The sequence below is a fragment of the Myotis nattereri genome (genome assembly GCF_964212035.1).
Source record: "Myotis nattereri genome assembly, chromosome: 7".
NCBI lineage: Eukaryota > Metazoa > Chordata > Mammalia > Chiroptera > Vespertilionidae > Myotis > Myotis nattereri.
Genome location: NC_138082.1, coordinates 26228454 through 26240446, shown reverse-complemented (window position 1 = coordinate 26240446; position 11993 = coordinate 26228454). Strand labels below are relative to the sequence as shown.

Here is an 11993-nt window from a genome sequence, read left to right as displayed (position 1 = left end):
ATAAACAAAATTAGAAATGAAAGAGGAGAAGTTACCAAATTCCTTGTTTCAATTTCTCATTCTTAGTGTGGTGTTTAATTCACAATAATACAAAAACACTTTTACAGTCTTTAGTATCATAATTTATGTGAAATTAGTTTTAAAAATCTGCAATGGTAATAAAGGAAGCTGGAGTAATATTTACAAATCATTCTCTATGAAAATTTAAAAAATGTTAGCTAAAATTGATAACTTGGCCATTATGAACTTGTTAGGAACTGCGTACACTCTTTAAAGTCTAGTGTTTCTTTTAGCATTAGTTCATTTTGTTGCTACATTTGGGATCTGTAATGTCAGTGGCATGGAAATTAAAATTGTGTTCCTGCTTTTCTTTCCCTCAGAGTCTGTGAATCTCTAAATGAACTCAGAATGGGTTCAGCCTCTTTCCTGGAAATCTAGTGGGTAATTTTATGGAGATTTTTCAGAGTAATAGAGACAATAGAGCTTTTGAGGTAAGCAACATGAGAGAGAGAGAGAGAGAGAGAGAGAGAGAGAGAGAGAGAGAGAACACACTGAGGGAACAGAAAGAAATAAGTGGGTATTTTTTCCTGAGAGCTGCCAGAAATTATCAGTTGATTAGAGACAGTAGTCTGGAGACTGTACTTTTCCACACACGGGCTGTGGGCTTCTCCATAGAGATAAATGGGATGAATACATGTATACACAGCTCCAGTCCCGAAGCCACTAATTGTTATGATACGATCGGCACAAGCTCAGTGATGCCACATCCTTTACCACATTATTTTAAAATTGTACATTTCCACATTTTACTCATCTTTTATAGTAAATACTTAGAGGTATTTCAAAAAGTAAATTCATGATTACTCAATGCCAAAATGCAGCTGCTTCTCGTAACCTTTAACTTAGGAAACTTTAGAAAGTGGTCCCAGTGGAATGTGACACCACAAGCTTCATCTATATACCTTTTAACCGCAGAAGCCTCTCTCTTATTCTGGATTTAAAATAATTCACTGTTTGGGTTTGTTTCAGAAGAAAGTTTATAGGAATAATTGGATAGAGATGATGGAAAAGAATTGTCCTTTAGAGACTAGGTCTATGTACTCAACCTTCCCAAGAAGTTTATCCCAAAAATACAATTTCTAAGGATCTGAAATGTATGAAACCATCTATGTGTACTTTTATTCCCAATGAAATACTCCCGATACTTTTGTGTAACTGATGAAGGTCATGATTAACTTTCTTTTCCTTTTGGAAGTAGCTTTGGTATTTCCCCCCAGGATAATTAAGGATAGATTTGGCAAATGCCATATCATTTAATATTCTTCACTTAGTTTGCATGCTTGGCCTGAGCTTCTCAATCACTAACATGCATTTTGACATCTTTGTGGAGATGGAAGATCCATATTTGCCATCCTCTCCCTGTCATGATACAGGGTAGGGTTTTGAGCTTCTTTTATCAAAGTGCCAGTAATTTTATTCCCATCGATCTTGCCTTCTAATGGAAAGGAAGAGGAGCTGTTAACTTTATCATAGGGACATTCTCTCCCGTTCAGCTGGCTGGAATTCTCTGCAAAGATAACTATCGGTCAGGACTTATTGCTGGCCTCCAGTGATCTGTATGAAAAGTTAAAATGTTGGCTAGAATTCAGAGGTTACTTTTTAGTGCTAATAGAATTGTTCTTCCAGAAGGCCAAAGAGCACACACTTTGATCTTTTGCCAATTTAATGGACTTCTTAAAAAAGTACATTTGCCCAGAAATGAACATTTAAGCTCCCTGAATAGTTCCATGTAGTTAATGAATAACTCTTTCCATAAACCAAGGGCTTAGCTGGCCCTAGCCCTGTACTAAGTAGTCTCTGTTCTTTCTCTCCTGTCATCCTCACAGCTCCACATTAGCCCCACTGTACAGATGAGAGACACCAAGGCGTTTCAGTGGCTTGGGCAAAGTCACATGAACAATGGGCCAGGTCACATTTGAACTTCCTTGACCTCCAAGGCCTGGCGTACTTGTCCTGTGCTCTCACCTGGATGAGTGGCTTGTTGCTGAGCTTGTGTGTGTTATGGACTATTGAAATCTTGGATTTCCAGGGAGTATGGGGATCTCAGGTCACTATTGACCCATGTACAACTATGACCAATGCCTCCCTTGGTTCACCTCTATGATACATAAGCAGCAACTGTCTGTCTAGTGTTTGAGAAGAATGGCCTTCCATGCCCAGATCTAAGTTACAAGAAATACATGGAGGGACTGGCTGACCCTTCCTAGGAAAGCTGAGGTGTTGGAGGAGGTAAAGTGTTACCTGATGACATTTGGTATTTACATGGGGGGTTGAAAAATGTGAGCATATGCCTTACCCCGTCCATGCATTAATCAATCCCTGGGTGCCTGTGCGATGGGAATAGCCTTTGTTTTTAACCTGCACATCCCTGTCAAATGTACAACTGCAAATATTCAAAGATAATTGTGGAGAAGGAAGTTGACAGGAAAATAGGAGATACAGTAGTATTCCAAAAATACTTGCCTCACAGCCAAGTTTCCAAATTGCTTGTCTAGGTCAGAACTAGAAAATTTCTTGAGACCATATCCCAAGGATGTTTTTACTTGGAAAATAAAAATCTAGATTTAAGACTGTTTTTAATTTTTTGGAGCCACAATTTCCCAGACTCCATCCCCTTCTCTGCTCTGCCTCCAAGGCTCTCACCTGCTCTCAGTTGGATTGTTAGAACAATCTTCTACCCTGCTTCTAGCTTCTATCCTGGCCCCTGCATTTATTCTAACCCAGTGGTAGTGATCCCTAATGAACAAACCTGATCTCACATTTCTCTGCTCAAAATTGTGCAAAGATGGCCATTTTCCTTAGGGGAACAGCCATTGTCCTTACAGTGGTTCCAGTGCTGCCCTCACCCTGCTCACTCCGGGGCAGGCACATTTACTCTGCGATGTACTAGGATATGCTCTTCCTTACTTCCTCACCTCCTTCAAATACATGCCCTAACCACCTTCTCAATGATGCCCACTTCATCCTTCTTATCTATAATCGTAGTCATTCCTCAGCCCCATTCCTGGCATTGTGGATCGCTTTAATTGCATCTTTCCCTATTTGCTGAGAGCTATAAACTCTCATAGATGATGCATAGATTCTTGATATAGCTGCTAGACTTTAGAGTAGTGGTTCTCAAACTTCCTAATGCTGCGACCCTTTAATACAGTTCCTCATGTTATGGTGACCCCCAATTTCATTGTTACAAATTGAACATAATTAAAGCATAGTGATTCATCACAGAAACAATATGTAATTATATATGTGTTTTCCGATGGTCTTAGGCAACCCCTGTGAAAGGGTCGTTCGACCCTCAAAGGGGTCACGACCCACAGGTTGGCGACCCACAGGTTGAGAACCACTGCTTTAGAGGCATCACATGTCTAAACTGTTACTCACAGTTCTGATTCTTTGGTTTTGTTTCAAGCCAGGCACTGTGATAGAGGCTGGGGATGAATGCTTTAATAGAAACACATGCAAGGATGTAGGGGAAGCTCTGGAAATGAATTAGTAAGACAATAGGGAAAGATCAGGGAAAAATTCAGAAGCAATTTCTGATTCAGGGAGAAAGATAAGAAGAAATCTGCAAATCAAAGGAGAGGAGTATTATTCTTTTTAGATAAGAATAGAAGTGGAAAAGGCATAGAGGTATGGAAACAACCCCTTTGCTATATACAGCAGAAGTATAGTTCGAGGGTGAGTGTAGGTGGGATGGTGTCACTGTGGCTGGCGGTAAGGTTGGACCAGGGGGCAGGGCCAGATAACAAGGTTAGACCAGTGGATAGGACTAGATCATAAAGGGCCTTACACCCTGCTGAGGAGTCTGGACTTGATCATATAGGGTCACTCCTACAAGTTAATTTAGAAAGTACCGCATTTCTCAAATGCTAACCTGCTCACTATTAGGGATTTTTCTAGGCTTGACTCTGAGTTCTTTAATTAAGAAATGTTTAATTTTCTCTGCTTAGTCTAAATCCAACATCTCATATGCACATAGAAGTTGAGATTCTAGGGAACAGGATTTCAGTGCATGCTGTCAGCTGAGTCAAAATGAATATTATTTGTGTAGACTTTCTTTTGTAAATATATGCACAAGTCAAATGAAAAGCAATTTTATTGTATCATACTATTTTTAGGTTCATGACAAGGAACTCACAGTTTAGTATATTGCAGAAATTTCTCCATGGGAAATAACCATATTGAGATCATTGGCTTTTTAATAATTTCTTTCTTAATTGTAGAGTTTCCTTTAGCCATTTCAATGAATCAAAGTTCTCAGGAGTAAACAAAGCACACACAAAAAAAATCAATCCCTATAATCTTTTTCTTTATACCTCCTCATTTCTGCTCCCCAGATTGAAAATTTAATCTCTTCATCATTTCCAAACTTTATTTTGCAATTTTTTTCTCTAGCAGTGTTCAGATTCTTCTTCTCCTCCTCCTTCTCCTCCTCCTCTTCCTCCTCCTCTTCCTCCTCCTCTTCCTCCTCCTCCTCCTCCTCCTCCTCTTTTTTCTCCTTCTCCTTCTTCTTTTGATTTAATAAAGGTTTATTTTTCAAAATATACAGCCGGTGAGACCTGTTGTTCATGCATCTTCTCCAGCAGCAGGGGCGTCCCCACCTTTGGTGTTTCCGGTGTAAATCACTTGAGCTCTGTGCTTTGAGACTAATAAGTCCTTTACTAAGGAGCTCCTGAAGGACTGCTCTGGCCAAGGAGCTGTGAATCTTCAGCCTCTCAGAGACCACAGCTGGGGTTTTAAGTTTGCAGTTGGGAACTTCCTTACAGAGCTTGTCATATGTGGCTTTGTCAAACAAGACCAGGTTATTGAGCTTGTTCTGAACTTTGCCTTTGGACCACTTCTTCTTGTTGGCCATGCCCCTGACTTGTTCATGGGATCTTTGTCTTTCTAGACTGACTTTCCAACATCTTTCTTCTTCTTGTCGTCCTTGGGTGGCATCGCGGGACTCAGAGAGCAGGGTTGTGCTGCTGCTTCGCCAAGATGTCTCCCCGAGAGCAATGTTCAGATTCTTTAGCCCTGGTTCAGTGGCAGATCAGTGGTTCAGGCTGTTTAGGTCACCAGTGAGTCCTACCATGGCAGAATGTGATGGGGAGAAATACTTCTGCCAGGGTTCTTGTTCCAGCATTAAGAAGGGTTCGGCAATCTGGAGAAGGCTGTGTGTAGATTAAATAGGAGTCCCGAGATGAAGCATAACTTTGAAAGGCATTGGGGGTCAGAGGAGCCTAGCTGAAAGAGCTAAGATCTAAGTTCTAAGGTCTTCAGTTCTCCTCGTCCTAGGACTCCATGCTTTTTATTAACACAATTTGTCCTGAGGCAAGGCAGAGATATACACATCAAAGGGTATACACAAGCATTGTCAGATGGGGGAATTAGCCTACAGTTGTTCAGGTGTTTGGCCAGTAGGAGGCAATAACATGTAGATTAAAATGCCCTGAGCTGTCTGGCAGCTGAGCAGTCATTTTAATGTATCCTATTCAGATTTGGGGAAATGCCATCAGCCATTCCCAGATTCAGCCCTGCTGTCATGCTGGAATTGGTCTCCGGCATACTTCATTTCCCAATGATTCCATTGATCCTTGGAAGGTGCTGGGTGCCATAAAAGGCATCAGTGAAGACTTGCCCACTTGTTTACATTGAAGGTAAAACAGTCATCAATATCCAGAGATACACAATGAATCATTTTGCTAATTATTGGACTTAAATGTTTTCCTACAAGTGCTCTCAGTATTCAAGTCGCTTGAGGTCACATTCTTACAGGAATCTTAGTATTCATTAGAATGAGCCTAGAAATGTCCAGTGATCAATGATTAATGATGTGTCTGCCTTGATTCTTAGTGCAATGCAGGGATCCATTGGCTGTTAAATCTTGCTTGTTGGAAATTACTGAAGTGAGCTTTAAACTAATCTAAATAATCAATTTTTAGTATTTGATAAAATATTCACGTTCATCCCCTTGCAAAATCAAAATCTGCTTATTATGTTAATGTGGTATTTGCAAAGCAATCACCATGATTTCAGCCCAAACTCCTCTACCCCAATTCCTTGCAAATCAAAGTCAGTCAGCATCCAACATGCATATGCCTCTAGATCACTGTCAGGTCAAGTCAGACAAGACACAGGCCCGATTAACGAGGCTCTAGTTCTGGCTTCATCAGGTGTCTTTGCAAGTCAATTAAGCGATCTGGGCTTCAGGTTAGTTTGCTTTTTAATGTGTAAAATAAAAAGATTGAACATATCCTACTTAATTAAAATTAAATATTTATAAAACCATAAATCATTCTTTTGCTCTTATTTCTGGCTCATAACTTTCTGCTTGTAATTTTCAGGTAATAAACTCATAGCCTGGGCACTTAGTTATATCATACTCCTGAGATGGCAAATGAGATGAATAAAAACAATCTTGTAAATTGACAACTTAGTTATTTTTCTATAGCTTTCATTTATTTGTACCTATAAATAGGTGATTAATAACAAATTATAGGTGTTTTTAATAAGTATCAGGCCAATGAAATGTGAATTTCTAAGAATTGGCATTAGCATAAGTTTTTTGTTTTCCCCCAAGGAAGAAAACTATCTTACCAAGTTAGTATTAGAGTGAACTGTAGTTGAGTTTAACAATTCATCAAATTTGCTGGAAGTTTCTATTAAAACCATGATTCTAAGGGACTGTCTTAATAGATGGTCTAGGTTAATAGGATTGGACTGCTTAAAAATTGGTGGGAGCTTTGCTTTAATGTAGTTGGGGAAGAAATGAACACTACCTGATAAAGCACAGGGCTCTGGAAATGGTTCAGTCTGAACCCATATGTGCACAGGTTACTTTTAAAAACTCCCAAAATATGTTAATATGCAGCTTGGGTTAAGGGACCTACCATATAGGCATTTTGACATTTTCTTTTCACATTTTAGGTGAATTTCACTGTGTAAATATGTACTAGAGTTTTCTAGACCAAAGTAATCATTCAGCTGAAGTAACTCATGCACAAGAAAGTATTTTTGAGTTTCTGCAAAAGTGGCTAACATCAGGGACCCTTAAGAAAGAAAAGTGCTCCTTTTTTTTTTTTTTAGCTAAAACACAAAACCACTACAAGGATAAAGTTAGATCCCATGAAGGGAAAATAGTTTTAGATAGTCTCTGTGTGTATTTCATGTTTTAAAGAGATTTCATCAAGGTCTTCTTTGTGATGTTTAGAAGCATTGAACCATCCCAACACATAAGTAATTACACAGGACAATCAGATGCATGGCCTAACTATTTGTTGGTTGCCGTAGAAACAGATGGCATATAGACAGGATTTCCTAGGACAATGTCATTTTCATGTACTTTTATTGCTTTTAATAAAATGCATTCATTAATGGACCTGTTATTTGGTTAAATCATTGTTAGGTGAGTGTGTGTGTTTGGTTAGGAAAACAATTTGGGCCCAGATGCCTATTTTGTACATTCCTTGTACCAGGGAATTTTGCCACAGATATCCTTTGACCACATCAGTGAATCGGAAAAGAATTTAGGAAGCATACTATAATCTCCAGAAAACATCAGCTACCAATCCTTTTGGAACTTGGAGAATGATACAGCATATCTGTTTATTCACAGTGATACCAATGGGCACCGTTTCATTAAAATTCTGTCCAGCACAGCTTACTTTTCAGTTCTTCTAAAGATATACTCAATTAACCAAATGGCCATGCATTCTTTCAATTTTTTTTAAAAATGTTGGATTTGTATACCACATATTCTTCTATAGAAAGCAATTTTATTGTTAAACAATGTCTATTCAAAATTCAAGATTTAAGAGAAATCCTAACAAAACAATATGGATTATTTTGCAATATTCCTTAAAAATGCATTTGATCCAAGTTAATTCGTGTCCTGAAAATAAATTATTTTAACTCCCACTTGAGCTGAGGCAGTCATTCAATGGCTAGCCATTGCTTCCAAGATAAAGGTGGACTTTTATTCTTCCTTTTAGCTGCACTGTCTTCTCCATCCCCTTCACACTCCAAGTTCTGTGGGCCTCAGGACTTCTGCCTATGCTATTTTTACTGCCTGGATGGTTATTCCTGGCCTTGGTGACCTTATTAAGTCCTATTCACCTTGAGATCTCTGGCTCAGGGAAGACTTATCTGACCAAACTCAGATAATTCAGGATCTTTAATTCCATCTACAACCTTAATTCCCCTGTGCCACGTCATCTGAGGACATTCTGGGCATTAGGATGTGGACCACTTTGGGGGCCGTTATTTTGCCTGTTTATCACTGGTTCCCAGTTTATGTGGGGCTGTGCCCACAGACGTAACCTAAGCAGCGTCTCTTCCATATCTGGAAGCTGGGCTGTCTTCATTTTCATGTCTATGTCTTACACTTTATTGCCAGCCTTGACAACAGGACTACTTCTAAGCCTGCCTAATTTATTACATGCCAACATGCCTTCTGAGAAGGCTAGAACTTTGCCTAAGCCAATTGACTCTTTGGACCTCGGTTTTACCAGTTCTGAAATGTAAGAATGGAACGAGGAATTCTATAAAGTGTTGAAATGTAAACCCTCAGAATTTTCAAACATAGTAGAAGAACAAGATTTTCTAAGGATTGTGGTTTAGTAACCTTGAGAGTTTTAAATTACATTTTTTTCGGAGACCTGGAAACAGAAAAGGTTCAATGTCTCTATGACTTCTTTTTGCAAGTCCTTTTTGCAAATTGATTCATGGAGAAGTTTGGTAAGATAAATGAGCATGCCTGGTACTTGGAATCTAATTTTAGAGTGCTAAGGAAGAATTTGGAAAACTTATGATACACAAGATACTAGTAAGTTTTTAGAATCCATAATATTTTTTTAGACTGATATTTACTGGTTCTTTGATATACAGATTCTTGGCTCAGCTCACAGAACCTCCCTCCACTAACCCTTAGATAAGCGGTTCTCAACCTGTGGGTCGCGACCCCTTTGGGGGTCGAACAACCCTTTCACAGGGTCGCCTAAATACATCCTGCATATCAGATATTTACATTACGATTCATAACAGTAGCAAAATTACAGTTATGAAGTAGCAACGAAAATAATTTTGTGGTTGGATCACAATATGAGGAACTGTATTAAAGGGTCGCGGCATTAGGAAGGCTGAGAACCACTGCCTTAGATACTAAGGATTGCCACCCAGCTAGCTCCTCCTGGATTCTGTCCCAGCAGGCACTGATTTTGTACCTCTCGTAGAATTCATTAAATTCTCAAGGTTAAGCGCCTTTTGCCCACTGCTAGCTTCCAAAGAATCTGGAGGTTTTATTCCTCAATGTTTCTCCTACAGAGACTTTGAATATGAGATGTGCTTAAGCAAGATTTGTGGAATGAATATATTTATTCTAAATGATATTTTAGGGAAAGCTGGAAGTAACAAAGAGGCATTTAATCTCAACTCATGGTAGTAAATAGAGGTCATAGCTAATGTTCAACAGCTTATCAGTGCTCTCCAGTGGACAGAGTAAATGATAATACCCATTAGAGGTTGGTCAAGCCTGTAATTTAGTAGATTAAATAGTTCCCACTCTAAGGTCAAAGAGAGGAAACATTTCTTCAGTTAAATATTATGGGCCATGGTCATTATTTTGTGAAACTATTTTCTGCTCACATATCACAGTTAAACCACTATTAGTTAAGCCTTTTTCACCCGCCCGGAGGCTTGGTTCCTTCTAATTGAATCACCAGTCCCCAGTTCTTCTCAGCTGGCTTCAGATCAGATGGCACTTGGGGTTTAGGCCAAAGGTCACTTTTTAAGTGACTCTGATTCTCATCATCCTATGTAAAGTAGCTCCAGTACCCAGCCCAGTACGTGGCACATTGTAATTGCTTTTTAATATGTGTTTAAATAATGCACAGCCAGGGTTGGATAGGCAAGCTGTGAACCATTTCCACAATGGACTCGGACTCGGTGCTGGAGCTCCCCTGGCCTCCACCACCCTCCCTCCACTGCTCCTTCTCCACTCACACAGCTATGCTTTCCTGGCAGAAGTGGACAGAGCTGGAGACACAATTTCCCTGATGCAGTGTAAAGTGAAATGTGAGGCTCCTGGGTCAAAAATCAGGAACACGGCTTCGTTCTCCATGTTCTCTCTCAACCAATTATGGTGTTTTTTATGTTATTTAATGTCACGGTCTCTCTGCACAGGGATATTCCCAGGCGGACCTCCCAGGAGCCGGGGCACATGCCCAATCTCCACCCTTTGGCTCAGGTGCTCTGGCCTCCAAGGAGCAAGGGTGGTAAGGAGAGGGACCCACCATCAGTGCCCAGGAGGGAGTGGGCGGTGGGACAGGCCTGAGGGGAGGCTCCAGCCCTTGTGCACGCTCCAGCAGTTTCACACAAACTCAACCATAATGCTATTAAAGCAATAAAAACGGAGGCATCAGCAGATCACGCCCCAGACTCAGAGGAGTCCACCCGCCTGCCCAGAGCTCTGTACTTAACACAGTTCCCAAGGGCTCCCACCCCTCTGCTCCTCCAGAGCAGGACCCAGCATTTGATTCAAGGCTGACCGTGCAGTAGAATATTTGCAAATCACTCTCAGTGTTGGGATTTCTCATTCATCCGTCACACCTCCTAACTAGGGAGCTTGCAGTCTGGCTCCACCATCCTCACTCATAGGGGCCAGGTTCTCTGGCCTGGAGATGAGCCTTTTTCTGTCACATCAACCAGAGAGCAGCGGCTTGAACTCCTGGGAATTCCTTCTGTGTTGATTTAAGTTTGCAGATCCTTTAGATCTCATGGCCATTTTATAGACCCATCACAGAGAATTTGTGTTTTATTTTCTTTTGCTTCAAGCAGTGGTCTAAATGGTCAAACCCCAAAAGGTTATTTTCAGTAGAACTTTTTATGATATACTAGGGGCCCGGTGCACGAAATTCGTGCACTGGGTGTGTGTGTGGGGGGGGAGTGTCCCTCAGCCCAGCCTGCCCCCTCTCACATACTGGGAGCCCTCAGGTGTTGACCCCCATCACCCTCCAATCGCAGGATTGGCCCCTTTCCCAGGCCTGGGCAGGGGACCCTCATTTCCCCCCATCACTGGTTCTGCCCCCAGCCCAGGCCTGATGCCTCGGCCAGAGGCGTAGACCCCCATCACCCTCTGATCACCTGATCAGCCCCTTGCCCAGGCCTGACGCCTCCGCCAGAGGTGTCAGGCTTGGACAGGGGACCCCCATTTCCCCCTGATCACTGGCTCTGGCCCCCGCCCAGGCCTGAGGCCTCTGGCCCAGGAATCATGCCTGGGCAGGGGACCCCCATCTCCCTCTGATCGCTTGCTCCACCCCCTGCCCAAGCCTGACACCTCTGACCCAGGCTTCAGGCCTGGGCAAGGGGACCATCATATCCCCCGAATCCCCGGCTCAGCGCCCCGCCCAGGCCTGATGCCTCGGCCAGAGGAGTTGACCCTCATCACCCTCCGATCACCAATCACCGGATCGGCCCCTTGACCAGGCCTGAGGCCTCCGGCAGAGGTGTCAGGCCTGGGCAGGGGACCCCCAGCTCCCCGCGGTTGCAGGCTCCGCCCCTGCCCAGGCCTAACGCCTCTGGCCGAGGCGTCCGGCCCAGGCAGCGGGGACCTGCAGTGGCAGCGGGGGGCGCCGCGATTGTGGGCTTCGCTTTAGGCCCAGGCAAGGGACCCCTAGCTCCTGGGACTGCCAGCTTCGACCGTGCCCAGCTCCCATCGCTGGCTCCACCCCTACTTCCTGCTATCACTGGCCAGGGCGGCAAAGGCGCCTGATTCTCCAATCATGGCTGGGGGGCAGGGCAAAGGCAGCCCCAGGGCCGCCTTTGCCCTGCCCCCCAGCTCTTAGCTCCCCCCTGGGTTTCTGATCACTGTCAGTGGCAGGGGGCTTCTTCCTGCTTTCCCTTTTGCCTCCCTGCATTGTGCCTACATATGCAAATTAACCGCCATCTTGTTGGCA

At 42.5% G+C, this 11993-nt stretch overlaps 1 pseudogene across 1 annotated transcript; it reads right to left on the bottom strand.

Moving 5' to 3' along the window:
- Window positions 1-4626: 4626 nt before the first annotated feature.
- Window positions 4627-4998, bottom strand: LOC308522209 (small ribosomal subunit protein eS25-like; annotated as a pseudogene). The gene has a single exon. The product of its transcript is annotated as a small ribosomal subunit protein eS25-like (transcript).
- Between the last annotated feature and the right edge of the window lie 6995 nt (window positions 4999-11993).